The sequence below is a fragment of the Schistocerca piceifrons genome, chromosome 5, assembly GCF_021461385.2.
Source record: "Schistocerca piceifrons isolate TAMUIC-IGC-003096 chromosome 5, iqSchPice1.1, whole genome shotgun sequence".
Classification (NCBI taxonomy): domain Eukaryota; kingdom Metazoa; phylum Arthropoda; class Insecta; order Orthoptera; family Acrididae; genus Schistocerca; species Schistocerca piceifrons.
The window spans coordinates 263,982,645-263,999,396 of record NC_060142.1 but is presented as its reverse complement, the minus strand read 5'-3'; positions in this window follow the sequence as shown (position 1 = coordinate 263,999,396).

The window sequence follows — 16,752 nt, the reverse complement described above, 5'->3', positions numbered from 1 at the left end:
AACCATATGGAGTGTAGCGGGAATATTCCACGATGTCCCACAAAACATTCTGCATTTTCTCAACGGAAAATGGCACAGAAAAAAAATGTTGCACTACTTATTGAACGCATCTCGTACATAATGGTGTACTATCTTCGGGAATGCTGATACTAAAACAAACTGAAATTTTCAATTTTGAGCCGGTCGGCGTGGCCGAGCGGCTCTAGGCGCTACAGTCTGGAAACGCGCGACCGCTACGGTCGCAGATTCGAATCCTGCCTCGGGCATGGATGTGTGTGATGTCCTCAGGTTAGTTAGGCTTAAGCAGTTCTAAGTTCTAGGGGACTGATGTCCTCAGATGTTAAGTCCCACAGTACTCAGAGCCATTTGAACCATTTTTTTCTCAATTTTGAATAGGGGCGTGTACGGATTCAACATGAACATGAAATTTCTGTTAATTTTGTTTCATTGCTCTTCTTAGGTTATTTATCGCTGAATATAGTGCACCCGGTTGAGTTTCATCGTGTATTTCTATGGTGCTAGTGGTTTATTTAAATAGTAACAATTTGTTACGTTGTACATAACAAAAAACAAATAGAAAATATACGTCATTTTTACTTAATTCGTATCGCATTATCTGATTCCGCAATTAATGCAAGACAAGCTAATACATTAAATGAAACAACAAGTGTACTACTACCAGTCACTGTTTATTTATCTCCACGACGCGTTTCAAAGGTTTGAACCTCCATCATGAGATGGATTTTCATTTGTTAGTATGACATTTGTGTGTATATTGTGTTGCAATTTTTTGGAGGAACTTGTGGCACTGTCTAGTGGATAAAGAAAACACTATTTCAGAACATGGTTTTGGGTTTATTTTGACAAAAAGACAACGTATGTCTAACGGTAAAAATAAAATAAGTAAAATAGAGTACCTCCAGTGGTCACAGGTTTCTTTCACTGTCTCGACACATCACATGTATACTGTCATATTTTGTAAAAAAAAATATGGCACCTGGAAACTATTACGTGCAAGGATCGTATAGCAGAAGGGAAAACCTTGTCACAAAGCACAAAGGATATACATGGTAACAACATTTTTACAGAATAAATTTTTAAAGGATTTTGGACATGTTTGTTTTATGGTGTCGAATACATGCGTTGGAATAAATATTTCAGATAGTATATCAATCCGTTTTTGACAAGTTAATATAGCTTAAACTTAATATTCGCTTATACAGTCAGTTGACATATCACAAACTTAGCCAGTTACAAAAAATGTCTCTATACACAGCTTTAACACAAGGCAGCTCTCTGTTCAGTCTTTCCAACTCAATGGATAGCACCATCTGTAGATCGAAAAAGTTTTGAATGGTGGAGCGCCGTAGATAAATGGATGTGTCATTTGATTTCACACAGAGTGCAGAGTCACCTTAAACTGTTGTAATAGATAGAGCAGCACAATAAATGTCCGGAGGACGACGACTCGGATGATACTCGGCGGTCAACTGCTGCTTGATATACGCTTTTGCACATCACAGTTCATCCCACTAAACCCCTTAAATCGCCCTTTAATACTTTTAGCTGCATTCTCGATCTGTATCTCAATACGTCACTCGGTGTCTGTGGTTGCTTCTATACCAGTACGTAAACGTTTCGAACCACTAGCGGTTAAATTACACATTGAAATGTCTTGTGGTTAGGACCTCCTGTCAGGTAGACCCGTCGCCTGGTGCAAGTCATTTTAGCTCACGCCCCATCTGCGACCTGCGTGTCGATGGGGTGATATGATGATGATGAAGACAATACACCACACAGTCCCTGAGCGGAGAAAATCTCCAACCGAGCCGGGAATCAAACCCGAGCCCCTTAGCATGGCATTCCGCCGCACTAATTATACTCTGAAGAGAAGAGTAGTGGTGCAGAGAGCTTAATTGGTATCTTCTCATCCATTACGTCCTGACTTTGTCCATGAAGTATCACTGGAATATTCTGCGGTGGCGAGTGTGATGGAAGCCAATACCGACCTGCACATTTCAGCGAGTCCGGGGCTGGCTAGGTGTCTTCAACCAACAATAACAGCTGAATGTCCTGCTCCATCAAGCTGACCAGGTGAGCGACAGAATCCCAGGATGCAGGTTCTGCTGTGGGTCACAACTGGCTAAGACAGGTCGCTGTTGCACACCCTGACAGCCTGGAGGACGTCGCATCCGCTGATAAGCAAAGACGAAAAACCGTTACAAGCGTTGATACAAGCACAAAGACCCTCACACGGAAGTAAACACAGACATTAAGCATGGGGTACTCACTCTTCCGTGACTTCTTCGTATTCTGTTGCTACTGTGGCTGGACGGCGCTGGACCATAGCGACTGGCGATTCATTGTGAGTGACTGACTCCAACCGAGGCTGAGGAGCTGCTGGGCCCGCGTTATATACCTGTTGTGATCGGATGCTGCGTTCCTATTGGCTACTGCCAGTTTCAAGCGACTCTGCTGATATAATTGTGTTAAACGGTGCACTTGGGATTTTCATCCAGGAGGACCAAGGTTTGAGTCCTGCTAAGTGCATCGCCAATTTTAATTTCCTGCCAATTCCCGGGGAGGGGGTATGTCAGCACAGCCCTGGGACAAAGAAATTCCACCTAAATTCGAAATTCCCTCCAAAATTCGAAATTTCCGCCAATAGGGTAGATTGGGTGAGGGGGAGGGGGGGAGAGGGAAGGGGGGGGTTGAGTCCCGCGTGCAATCTGAGAAAAAAACGTAACGTCAATCGGAGGTGGGGGTGGGCATGGTCGGGACTGGGGTTCGGTGTGGTCGGGCTTGGGTGTGGGGTAATTAATTGATAAATTTAATTAATTTGTATATCAATTTGATATCAAAATTGCACCCATGCCGCCAACCCTCTACTACTCACGCTTCATATTACTCTCATCTAATAAATCCTCAGATAGTGTGTGTTCTATTTACACATGATAATATTGTGATGTGAGTGAAAACGAACGTAATTGAATGGATTACAGTGAAACAGTTCTCCGGGATTCTTACATGGCTCCAGCCATTTTTATTATAAGAATTCTCCTTCTCTTTCGTTATTAGCATCTAATATACTTATTATCTCGAATTTTTAAGGTGAAGGAACTAATGTACCTATTGCGTTGACAGCCTTAACCTCTATAGGAACCAAAGCATTAATTTTATATCTTGTATCGAGATACAGTAGTATCTTGTGCTGGTTGATAGGACCCCTTCCTGAGACATGAAGGAATCGTTAGATTTGTAATGGAAACAGGTGTTAAGGATGGAAAAAGCTGTAGAGGTAGACAGAGGCTCGACTACAGACAGCCGTTTCTTCTGCATGTAGGCTGTAATCCTTACGCAGCAACGGTCATGTCGGATTAGAGGGCAGAGCTGCATCAGATCAGTCGTCGCGCTGAAGGCCACAACAACAACATGTCTTACGTAAGTCTGCAGACTTTGGTGGCAGTTGTCACTGAAGTTAAAATGTTCTAGATTGTTAGGCCGTGTCGTACTTCGCTCTAAAATAATCGACGTTTCGATCCCAGCAGAGGGGACGAAACGTTGTTTATTTTAGAAGGAAATATGATATGGCCTACCAACCCAGAAGACTTTAACTTTAGTAACAACATATGTTGTTGGCAGATTTACTAATTTGGGAAAAGACGACACGGAGTTGACTTTTCATGCATGTTTTCTAGGGTATTGTCTAATGCACAAGCCAGTTCTAATATTTTATCAAAAATGATTCAAATGGCTCTGAGCACTATGGGACTTAACTGCTGAGGTCATCAGTCCCCTAGAACGTAGAACTACTTAAACCTAACTAATCTAAGGACATCACACACATCAATGTCCTAGGCAGGATTCGAACCTGCGACCGTAGCAGCAGCGCGGTTCCGAACTGAAGCCCCCTAGAACCGCTCGGCCACAGCGGCCGTCTATTATGTTATCGTTGTTTTCATAGAAATAAATAAATTTTATTTTTCGCAATTTTATTCCTTTGATCTGAGGGACAAGGGTTGGTTCGTAGGAGTATATATTTCGTTTATCCCTCAAGAGTATTTAATAATGTTACTCAAGGATAGAAGGACAATTTGTGCACTGTATATATGTAACGATAAAGTTGTCATCAACCCGATAGGTAGTTTCAACACCACGGTAATTTCCTAGGCATGACCCGTTGTTTCCTCCGACCTCTTAATTCATTTAGCCAGTCTACTGTAAGCGACCCTGCAGTTTAACACGGAATACGAGCCATGGTTCTACCGCGCATTAGTCACATTAACAAATCATTGGTGAACGTTAAAGAACAGGTAAATGTAAAAAAATCTTTGGATGAACCCTGGGCTAAATATGGGGGCCATTGTGATTTGTGGTCTGACATTTACCCGCTGAACTGCCGAGCAAATTTGAAATGATAATATTTACACTCTTATTAGTTATTGAAACAGACCGTCGTAAATTAATAAAGTTAAAAACTCTTGATGGATTTTAGGTTCAAATGGCTCTGAGCACTATGGGACTTAACATCTATGGTCATCAGTCCCCTATAACTTAGAACTACTTAAACGTAACTAACGTAAGGACATCACACAACACCCAGTCATTACGAGGCAGAGAAAATCCCTGACCCTGGATTTTAGGCAATGGAATATTGATGGTACCTTTATGATGTGCGTGAAGCACTTCATTGCAGACATTTGATTATAGAACGCATCCTTTGAAAGGATAAGTTGGAGTTAGGATGGCAGGTGCAGGGTAGTAATCGAGAGAGAGCAGGAGAATAAGGGCTTGACAACGCGTAACTTTTGGTATATGCCACTGTGGTTAGGACGAAGGATTTTCTATTCCTGTCCAAGTACTGTTGCGGTTTGCATCACCTGCGTAACCAATTTCATTCTTCAGTAATTTCGTAGTCTGGAAGGTTCAAAATTCGTCGTTACATGATGAAGCAATAATTCTATTCACGTTGGATGGATTCGACTAATGCTCTGTTTTTCATATTTGAGATGCTCTCTAGAAAGGGACCTTACATTAAGTTATTGCCACTTTTCCTTCCGTAACTGAATTTGTTTAGAGTTACTGATCTCTGCATAGAATGTTTCAGATGAAAACATATTTGGGGTGTAATTTTTTTCCTTTTTTTTTTTTTTTTTTTTTTATTATTATTGCTTCGCTATTCCGGATTATTTCCTTATATTTACCAGGCGTCTCCATGCAGTTGGAAAACACTATACGTCCATCAACACATTGTCTATTTTCAGCAGTTGCGTAGCACTTGCTGCAGCAGTCGACGTAGATATTTGTGTGATGCCCGCACTTGTTCACATATCCCTGTTAAGCGTTTAGCACGCCTGCGGCAGGTATGCTGCGTAACGTAAGCTGGAAGGGATGGAAACATATTTTAACTGCGTGTTGACACCGCTGTAATCTTATTCTTCTCTACTTACCAGGCGCCGATGGAAGGTCGTATTGACAGTTGGGTCTCCTTGTTCGTCGTTGTTAGACAAAAGATTCAGTACAAAGAGCGGAAAACTGTCAGAGAACGACCAACTTATCTGAAACGACTAATCTTTCCGAAAAGCGTTATTGTTACATTTCTCAGTATCTCATATTTTAAGTACACTATTCAGTTCAAAGCCGTCGTAGTTGACTTTCAATTACGGGTACAAAGGGTAGTACAATGGTGCTTATGATTCTAGAGGTGACACTTTTCTCACTTTCATCATCGTATGCTCTTACTGAACGCGTGCCACGTCGATTAAGGTGAAATTATCTATAGAAAAATGACCCAGATTTGACCATAGTGCGGCAACATAAACACATTTCGCACACTTGACGTTAGCCACTCAGCTATCAATCTACTAACGAAAACATTATACGTAGGAATACAAGCTGAAAAAAGTTGTTTTTCCTTCTTTAGTATGACGTCAGCTGTTTCGATTGGCTGAAGCTGTGATCAGACATCGCCTGATCTGAACCTGGTAGCGTGGGACGGCGAAAGAGAAGGCAGGGCTCCGTGACATCTGGACTTCCTACCTCGCCCGGCTGCTTTGTTCTCTGCTCCTGGAGTGAGGGTGACAGCTCATATTGTGTCTTGAACATTTTTGCAGTTTACATTCCTTCTACACCGTATTTCCCTACATTTAATGATGTGTCGATCTTCATGGAGTATTTCATGAGGCAATAAAAATATCGAGACACAGGGAGACCTTCACATCGGAGGGAATGACCTGCCAGAGAATCTACGCAGTATTTTTCTTTCTTGCCATATTCCGCCACATAGGAACTCAAGAAAAAGTTCCAGGATGCAAGACTTGCTTGCAAAGCGAAATAATGGGTCTTTCTTCTCTAAGCGAGCGTAGATTAGTTGGACAATGAAAGTTTGCCCCCTAAAATCATTCTTTTCAGGTGAATATCAATGGAAATATAAAAAAGAAATCACACCTTAATTTTATAAGTTAAATAGTTGTAAAATTCACTGATGAAAAAAACATCGCCACACCAAAAAATAGTGTACATTAATGAAACTTCGGGAATACATTTGCCTAGGTAACATTTTTATGTGACTAACAACGCAGGAGCACAGGTTAATGTAACCACTAGAAAAACCACAGCAAATGTGATATACTGGTACATTAACAATAGGTGTAACCGCCAGAATGTTGAGTGCAAGCGTGCAAACGCGCGTGCATTGAGTTATACAGGTGCGGGATGTCAGTTTGTTGGACGGAGTTTCACGTATGTTGCACTTGGTCGGTCGGTACAGGGACGGTTAATGCTGGTTATGACGTCTCGTATGTGCTCTATTGCAGCCAGATCTTGCGATCGAGCAGGCTAAAGCAACACGTCGACATTCTGTAGAGAATTTTGGGTTACAAGAGCGGTATGTGGGAGAGCGTTATCCTGTTGGATAACACACCATGGAATGCTCTTCATGACTGGCAGCACAGCGGATCGAATCACCAGACTGACGTACAGTTTTGCAATCAAGGTGCGTGGGATAACCACGACAGTGCTCGTGGTGTCACACGAGGTTCAAACGGCTCTGAGCACTATGGGACTTAACATCTGTGGTCATCAGTCCCCTTGAACTTAGAACTACTTAAACCTAACTAACCTAAGGACAGCACACACATCCATGCCCGAGGCAGGATTCGAACCTGTGACCGTAGCGGTCGCGCGGTTCCAGACTGTAGCGCCTAGAACCGCTCGGCCACAACGCCCGGCGTGTCATACGTAATCGCACCTCAGACTGCAATATGGCAGAAGGAACATCCAGCTTTTCACACCCCTGCTACACTATCTCATTCAAACTCAGTGTGGAGCTAATAATGTCTCTTGACTAGCATCAACTCACCTCGTTCAGTCTCAAAGGGTAACTAACGCGCGCAACCTTTGCTGTGTGTATTTAAAGCAAACATGATTTGCATTCTCGTAGTGGTGCTACTGGCCTGTTTCAGTTTTTTTTCGTCAGTGTATGTGGTATAAAAGCACCTATTGCTCATGTGATTCGTCTCATTGATTAATCTTCTATTTTCATGACAGAGAGACTCACCGAAACATATAGGAAATCAATACATCAGAAAATATGTTAGTGGTATTACACAAACGGAGATAGAACAAAGGTGGAAGTTCGCTGCGCTGAGGGAATCAAGTTTTGCGCGTGTGAAAACATTTAAACGTATTACGTGAATCCGGTATCGGGGACACGAACGTGCGACGTCGCTTCGAAGCGATGCATACTCTAAAAAGCTGGAACATATGTATAACTGATTTAAAAATTTATTGTGGCTGTCGTTTAATCATTGCTGCCGACCTTCCTATACAATAATGTGCTGTTTGTCTCTATGGTTGCGTTTTGATGTTGGTCACAGATTACGCTAACAATAATGCTATGTCACCCAAACTGTCGAGGACCGTTGCCTAGCAATTACTTCCGTATTCTCTCGAGTACTAGAAGTGCCTATACTAATTCGCTGTCTGAGTTATTGAGTAAAAGAAGCTTCAGCTTTGATTCGAGTGTTGTAGCGTTGAATTCTGTGTTTCGAGAACAACTATCGAAGCATTTTTTAGTTCTTGGGGAGGTTTTGAAGCTTTGAGCGAAGCGAACGCCCAGCTTCAGAAGCAAGGAGCATTATACCCGCAAGAGGCATGAGTCATTGACTTAATTGTCACCTATTTATTTTCATGCGGAATCATCTGCAGATAGAATATCGTACAAGCTTTTAAATGTCTGTGTAATTCATGGGAAATACTGGAAAATTGAAGCGTGTGGTGGAGTGTGATGTGATTACAGACCCTGAAGTTATTAACAGGATAGAACGTGAAATAGCACATTGTTTTAATTCTTCATGGATATTCAAATATTAAGTGCTTGCTTATTCAGGCAGACCTCTGTACTTAGTTTTTGTCGAAGTTCATGTGCTTTCATCTCTTATTTTCAAACTAATTCCTTAGTACCACAATGGCAAACGTGTCAAGCAAAGAGTGCTTTTCCACCCTTCTGCTTTGACCCCTGATATCCTGTGTGACATCGTGACTTTATGTTGCGAAGTATGAAAACAGATTGTTATTAAAGATTAACCTGTGATTAACACAGCAGTGTAATCTCTGATGTCTGTAAACTATGCTGTTAATCCAAATACCTTGTGACATGCGAGGGTTTGGTCTGGGTGGAACCTGAAATCACAACTTAAACTATTATGAAGGAACTAGAAGCAATTATATTTTTATCCTGTTTTCTGACAAATATTTGTCTATTTCTTTCTGTATTTCGCGCGGCTTCCCACTGTAAGGTCCGGAAGAACCTTCAAAGCACAAGATAAATTTTTATGAGTGAAACGTTTATTGATTATGATTATCATGTTGATTCTTATAGTTATTTAGCAGTTTACAGTTATGCAGCAGCCAAAGTGCATTGCTCAAATTGTCGTGAGTGAGGCGAGCGGTAATGTTATTTACAATATTTTAATTTAGAAATATTTGGCTGTTTTTCGGATATGTCTTCTTGAGGCGCTGCGCATATGAAATCGATTGTTCGTGAGAGGCTCAATTTCTCTTTACAGTGGCTCAGTCTCGTCGTTCATAATTCTTTGTGCTGTGGTTCGTAATGTTGGAATAGGTGAATGGGATAGAGTTTTTGGTATCTAATGGTCACTTCTTGTTTCGAGTTTATGAGCTGTTTATTATCGTTTGTAGGGTGATTCCAGTTTGTGTACTCATATATTTTCTTTAGGTTTATAATGAAAGCAATTTGTGTGTTATTTCTCGATTAAGTCGAGGGTATGTTGGGTTTTGTTTTGTATGTCTTTCCTCGTTTTAGCAATAGAGCTCATTAGATATTTATGTGTACAGTTGTGCATGGGTGTGTCTTTTTGTTTCTTTTGTTCGGTTTATTCTCGAGAAGCTCGTTTGCCTCATTTTTTACATTATGTGATTTGTGTGTGTGTGTGTGTGTGTGTGTGTGTGTGTGTGTGAGTGTGTGTGTTGTGTGTGAGTGAGTGACTGAGTGAATTGGTTGAGGGCGATGACGGTTACGTCGTTCTGTGGGACTGGGTCTGATATCGCTATCTTCATTTGAGATATATAGGTCAAGCGAAGAATTCGGTTCCATTTCCGATATTTTTTGTATTGTTTTCTGTTTTTGTTAGTTTTTTTCTTATATTTCACACGCAAGAATGTGTGTGTGATATTTTCCGATTATGTTGTTTTGTGGAGGTGCGTACATTACCCATGTCTCCGTGTCATCTTATAGGTCAAGCGGATTATTCGAACCAAATTTTGTGTCAACTCTACATTTTTGTCCGGTTTATTATACAGAAATTCTGGAATGATATTAAGTTTATTAACCGGTTTAAGTTTGTCCCTGCCAAAATCTGTTCCATTCTCGCGATTGTCCCATTACTTTCATTTCATCTGCTGATTCAAATACTTCGCATGCTTTTTATGTTTGTAAAGAACTGCATTATGCAATACACAGCTGCAGCGGTATACGTTACTAGAAACAATCGATTTTGGTCTGGGATCAGACAACCATTGGGTCCAAATACCGTCTGAACCATTGGAATCGCAGTTGTCGAATGTACATTGTTCTGTCATTGATATTAGCTGTACATGTGTAACATTCGTTTATTTAATCTTCTAGACGTCTCTCCCCAATATTAGATACAAACAGATAATATAAATGATGGAGCTATGTACACTCGCTAACTGCTGTTCCAGTTACTCAAACGCACAGCTGAGACGGTTTGTGGACCTGATGATTGAAGCTAGACCGAAATCGATCATCTTAAAGTAAATGTGACAATACAGCTGTGTACAAATAAGGCAGTCCTCAACGATCTTGAACCCGTTTTACGGTTGTTTTCGATCATAATGGTCATTCTTGCTGCCTCTCTTGAAGAATGTCATCGGAATCTTATTAAATGTTATCTGTGATTGTCGTAGGAATTCGTTTAAAATATCCACTTTACTCTAAATATGACGTCGTGATTCAACGCAGACAGCTAGAATTAGAGTGTGCTCTATTCCCTTTAATTGCTTAGTTTAGCAATCATAGCGGTCTCGGCGATTTCTTTCGCTCTTCGATAACACACGCAAACTGTCTGTGACTGTAACAAGGTCATGGTGCTGGAATTTTCTTCTGTCTGTGAAGACGAACACATTTTGGAAATTGGTGCGAACTGTGTGGTGTCATACTAAGCTGATCTTTCACCAAAACAAATAAGTACCCCTCTCTTGTTGTTAAAGGAAATTGAATTAAGAGGTTGGAATACTTTTAACTGGCATATTCATTGTGAGTTTATTAGCTATTCGGGCATTTTCATTATTAAGTCACTGCTGTACAGCTTTCAATAGTAAGGCGTGATAATTTCATCTTACATTCATTTAAATTACTTAAAATTTTATTGCAGCGCATGTTTACCTATTGATATTCACGTCCCTATACAATGATGTGCTCTGTTGTTTCTGTGGTTGCTGTTTATTGATGATCACAGGGTATGTTAAACAACAATGCTGTCAGCTAAACCGTCGGGGACCGTTGCCTAGCAGTTACTTCCGTTTTCTCTCGAGTACTAGAAGTATCTATACGAATTCTTTGTGTGTATTATTGAGTAAAAAGAGCTTTAACTTTGATTCAAGTTTTGTAGCGTTGAATTGTTTGTTTCAAGAACACCTATTAAAATATTTTAAAGTTCTTGGGAAGATTTAGAAGCTTTGAGCGAAGCGAACACCCAGTTTCCGCAGCGAGGTGCATTGTGCCCGCAAGAGGTATGAGCCATTGACTTAACAGTAACCAATTAATTTACCACGCAGAGTGATCTACAGTTAGAATATCGTACCAGCATTTAAATGACTGTGAGTGTAGTGGAGAAGTACTGGCACGTTGAAGTTTTACAACGGACCATGTTGTGATTTCGTGACATGTAACAAGTACAGTGTAACATGTGAAAAATTGCATTGTCTTTATTTTTCACATGGTTCCAAAGGTTTGATGCTTGGCTTTTAGAGACAAACCGGTTTATTGAGTTTTTGACATAGCCCACGTACATTTGTCATACCTTCACAAATTCATTACTTAGTTTCACAATGATAAATGTGTAACCAATCACCTTCCTACTCAATTGTACATACACAGTGCCTGCGGTCATTGCACAGTCGTACGGTTGCAACTTTCTTTCGTCTGTGAACACGAAACGCTTTGGAAACTGGTGGCAACTGCGTACAGTAACGTTGAGGCGAGCTGGCTCCGTAATATATGAGAATTCTTCTCCAGTTGCTTAAATGAATTGAATTAATATCTTTGAATGTCGTTAACTGTAAATCCATTGGATGTTGATTAGCTATTAAGGTTTATTCGTTGGGTAATGCTGGATATCTCCCAGTGGGAATACGATTATTTGGTACATATATTAATTTGATTAAAATTTTACAGCCCTTCTCGTTTATTGATTCGTAACTATGTTGCTAAACAGCGTAGAGCTCTGCGGGTACTGGCGTTGCTGTTTAAAGTTGATCACAGGTATGCAAACAACAAATATTTGTCAACTAAACCGTCGAGGACAGTTGCCTGGCAATTACATCCGTATTCACTGAGAGTACTTGAAAGAACGATACTAATAAGTTGTGTGACTTATTCAGTTAAAGAAGCTCCAGTTTTAATTCATGTATTGTACTGTTACCTTTTATGATTCGAGTTCAAATAATGAAACATTTTAAAGTTCTTGAGGACTTTTAGAAGCATAGAAAAAAGCGAACACTCTGCTTCGGAAGCAAGGTGCAATGTATCAACGAGAAGTATGAGCTACTGACTTGATTGTCACCTGTTTATTTGCCGTATAATATCAAATGCAGTTCTAATATCGTATAAGCTTTTAAATGACTGGGTATGTAGCGGAGAAGTACTGGAAAACTGAAGCGTAACGACTTAGTATGAAGTGCTTTTGTAACATGTGAAAAACGAAAAGAAAACCAGTTCCATTAACATTGCAGTACATTGTTTCACTACGTCATGCAGTTACAAAGGTTACAGAGTGTTTGACTTACAGGGATGGATCTCTTTGCCGAGGGTTTGGTAGTGTTCAATTGCTGGAATTGTCTTCTCTGAAATATATTACTCAGTTTCACAACGAGAACGGCGTAATCTGTCCCTGTCACCAAAACTGTTATATCCAGCTGTCTGTGAAGAAGACAAATCGTGTCCGCAGCTCGTGGAAGTGCGGTAGTGTTCTCGCTTCCTGCAACCGGGTTCCCGGGTTCGATTCCCGGCGGGGTCTGGGATTTCCTCTGCCTCGTGATGACTGGGTGTTGTGTAATGTCCTTAGGTTAGTTAGGCTTAGGTAGTTCTAAGTTCTAGAGGGCTGATGACCATAGATGTTAAGTCCCATAGTGCTCAGAGCCATTTGAACCATTTGAGACAAAACGTAAACAAGTTCCTGTTGCGTAGGGTCATAACGAGTTGACTTGGCACCGTAGGAAAATTATTTTCTCTTTCTGTTACCCAAGAACATTAAATTAATATCGTGGAGAATCGTTAAATGTTAATTCCGTTGCGAGTTTATAAGCTGACTTGTGCTTTCTTCATTCACACGTCGCTCGGTAATTTTCAGTCGCAAAAATCGTTGTTACGTCGTAATTGTTGTTTAGTTCACATGACGCTGAAGAGTGCTTCTAAGTTTAGTGCTGAACTTATGTTGTTGATAACTCTGCCGCAAAGAAGGAAAGGTACAGCCCGGTGAGAATACACTGACTCAGACAATGGGTACTTGTATAAATCGTTATCTCGTCAGACACTGCGGAGAGATTTGGGATTTAAACCACCACACGGTTGCAGAGATTATTAATCAGTAACTTCACCAACCAGACGTTCTCTTAAGTACACACAAATTAAATTACCGGTGACATATTGAACGAACGTAGGGTGGTAACCAAATCACGGCGTAATGTATGGCCAAATACGATTTTTAAATAACTATATCTGGTGTATATCTGAAACCAATGTAGTGTTGTACTGTCTTGCTAATAGTACTCTCTGTCTAACAGTGACAGCTTTAAATAACTGCTATCAAAACAACATTATTCATTGCAGAATAAATGTACCACGTAATCAACACACCTTGGCTGTCATCGAAGCACTAGTGCTACTTTAATTCATCTGTTAGGAATTAGCAAAAAGGAATTTAAGAAATGACTTCCTGACTAATCATAAATGGACAAACGTTTTCAAGGAAATTGTTGATATTTAATTTATCTGGATATTATAGATCGTTTGTAACACTGACAGCACTTAACATCACAAAAGTTCGACATGACATCACGGTCCAAAGTTTTTCTTTGCGATACACTTCAGAGACGTTGCAATAAGATTTGCTATTGGAAAGAGTCTGGCCATATCTAACGTGCAGCGCGTTATCGTTGCAGTAATGTTCCGACGTATCAAGACGTTTTTCTCCCGGTGTGTGGGAGAGGAGAAAGACGTAGGTCTGCGACTGGACAAGAACTTGGTCGCTGCTCGAGGTACCTCTGAGGTGAGCCAAGTCACGTTACATTACTGATACAATGATCTGCAAAGCAGTAAAGTTTTAGAGCTACTTCTTGTACATAGGACAGTCTACATATATTACAGACTGTCACGATATAATCAAAATTAATCTGCGCTTCGCTACAAACATCCCATGTTACAAGTGTTTGTAAGTAATACAACTTAAGACAGGAATCTCTACTAGAGTATAGACTATGACGTTAGTGTGTCTGATTCCGTGTAAGAAAGCAGTACGTTTATGAGAAGAGAGAGGTTCAATGTGCTAAAACAGTGAAAATTCAACAAACAATTAAAATGAAAAAATCTCTGAATACCTTACTTACAGAATCGCACGCACGCTCACACACACACACACACACACACACACACACACACACACACACACACACACACAACACATCATTACAGAAATCACATTTAAATCCATTTCGATATCTAGTGATTAAAGTGTCTCCTTTTCACTAGTTCAGTAGAGTGGTCTAAAATACTACTAATTAATGGAAGTGCCAACGGTACTGACCGACTACCTGTCATACTCAACAGAAAGGCATCACTGGCTGCAGATACGGAGGGATCGTTATCAGTTTTCGTGACCAGATCTAAAATACCGCCACAGATGAATGTCACTGGCGTATGGATGCATTTGTTCATCACTGGAAAGAAATGAAATGTGCTGGCCACTCAACAACACACTAAAGCCTTCAACCTCGTCTCCAGAGATACAAAAAAAAAAAAAAAAAAAAAAAGTTTGGTCTCCATTTAAATTCATTTTTGCTATCTCGTCAAAAATTAACGTGCACAGAAAATATGGTGTATAAGAATATTTATGCCACATCCTTTACAGATTTAGTTGTCTTCTCACCAGACTATGAAGACATTAGAAATGTATCGTATTTAGATAGGAGGCGGGATAACTTCAGTGTGTGAAAGTGATATGTATGGAGTAGCATTTCGGCCGATTACTGGCCAGTCACACGTTCTCTGACAGTGGCGTGTCTTTCTAATCTGCGGGATAATGGCACGTTGTGTCTCTTTGGTTTGCCCACAGGCCTCCTAGGCTGCATGATATTCTTGCTCTTTTGTCGAGATCCCACATGCCCCAGTTCCTCTCCTACATGTCAGCAGCACATTGTAGCCTGACTACTGTCATTGTAAATGGTACATTTGTTAGTCCAGCCGAATGCGAACTGACGGTAGCGGCTGTGTTGATGCAGCTCTTGGCCCTAAACGAGTTTGCGGCTGCCCTTGTATTTCCATGGAATCTTTTATCCAGTTCCCAAACATGTTATATTTTTACATTTTAGTTTTTAATCTTATGACACTTTCTATTTGACAAGAACACTTTTGCTCAGACTTGTAATCCATGTATTTTTTATTCTGATGAAGATTGCCCTATTGTAGTCGACACCATGGTCAATATGACAAAAATGTTGTGCAACCGATGTGGATATACATACATCCTGTAACTACAGGCAATCAATATATACTCACTACCGCTATTTACAGGCCAATAATTTCTTAATAAAAGTAACGCTTCGTAACACCTGTAGACGTTAATAACTTGTTCTGTCTCTGAATTATAAACATGATCTATATCATAAAACTAATAAGTACTTTTCCAACAGAAGCGTCAATTTACACTTGACGCGTTCTTTATGGAGCTGCTGCAGTAGCGGTTGCAGGAGGACGAAGAAATCCGCGCTGCGCCGGTGGGTGTAAATTGGATCTGTATAGGGAATAATAACATTTGGTTTTAACGTGTATTTTTCGTCCCAAGTTCATACAATCCTCACTTCCGAAAATGGCACTAATTAATGCTCTTCTTCCGGGTATTTTACCGAGTTGTTGTTTGGATTTTGTGCACAATGCTTCGATGATCCTTGCAGCAATCTTTCTCGGATGCAGCGAGTCTGCTGTTACGTGTATTCGCTCCATGGACTCCAACAAGTCAGGCAACGTCATACGGCCTGACCGAGACGGCTCTGTCGTTCGTTTGAATATTGTGCATACAACAGAAGCAACAACTCGGTGAAATTCCCAGAAGCATTTCAATAACCCATCACACAAAGAAAAACTTGTAGATCATGAGATATTAGTATTTTATTAGTATTACTAGTTGGTCAGGCATGGACTGACTAGAGAAGCTACTTGAATATTAAAATCAATCACTGTGTACTTAATATCAATATATATAGCTCGCAAAATTCGGGATAAATGTAGCACTTTGTAGGAGGTTGACATTTTAGGAACTAGCACATTTCCTATGTTACTCCACACGTTGGATATAAGAAAAGTAATAAGTTATTTTCCAACAGGTGCGTCAGTTTGCGCTTGACGCGTTTTTTTGCGGAGCTACTGCAGAGATGTCTGCAGTGAGAAGAAAAAAGCCTTACTGCCAAGGTGAGTGGAACTTTGATCTTTATAGAGAACAGTAGATTTAGGTTTGTAAGTGTATTTCTCGATTCATGGCCACATCGTAACCCCCTTCAGAACGTTAATCTGCGATATTTTGACGACTCTACGATCCTACGTTTTTAATGCCACTGAAATGCTGTCAGCTCAGGTACATCGAGAAGTTCACAAGACACAAAATTCAGTGGTCGATCGTAAATTTTGTTATATTGAACTGTGGGTGGTTATCACGATGCTTGCAATATTGTTCTTCAATAACAGTTTCGAATTTTGACCAGATACTTAGCCCTTTTGCG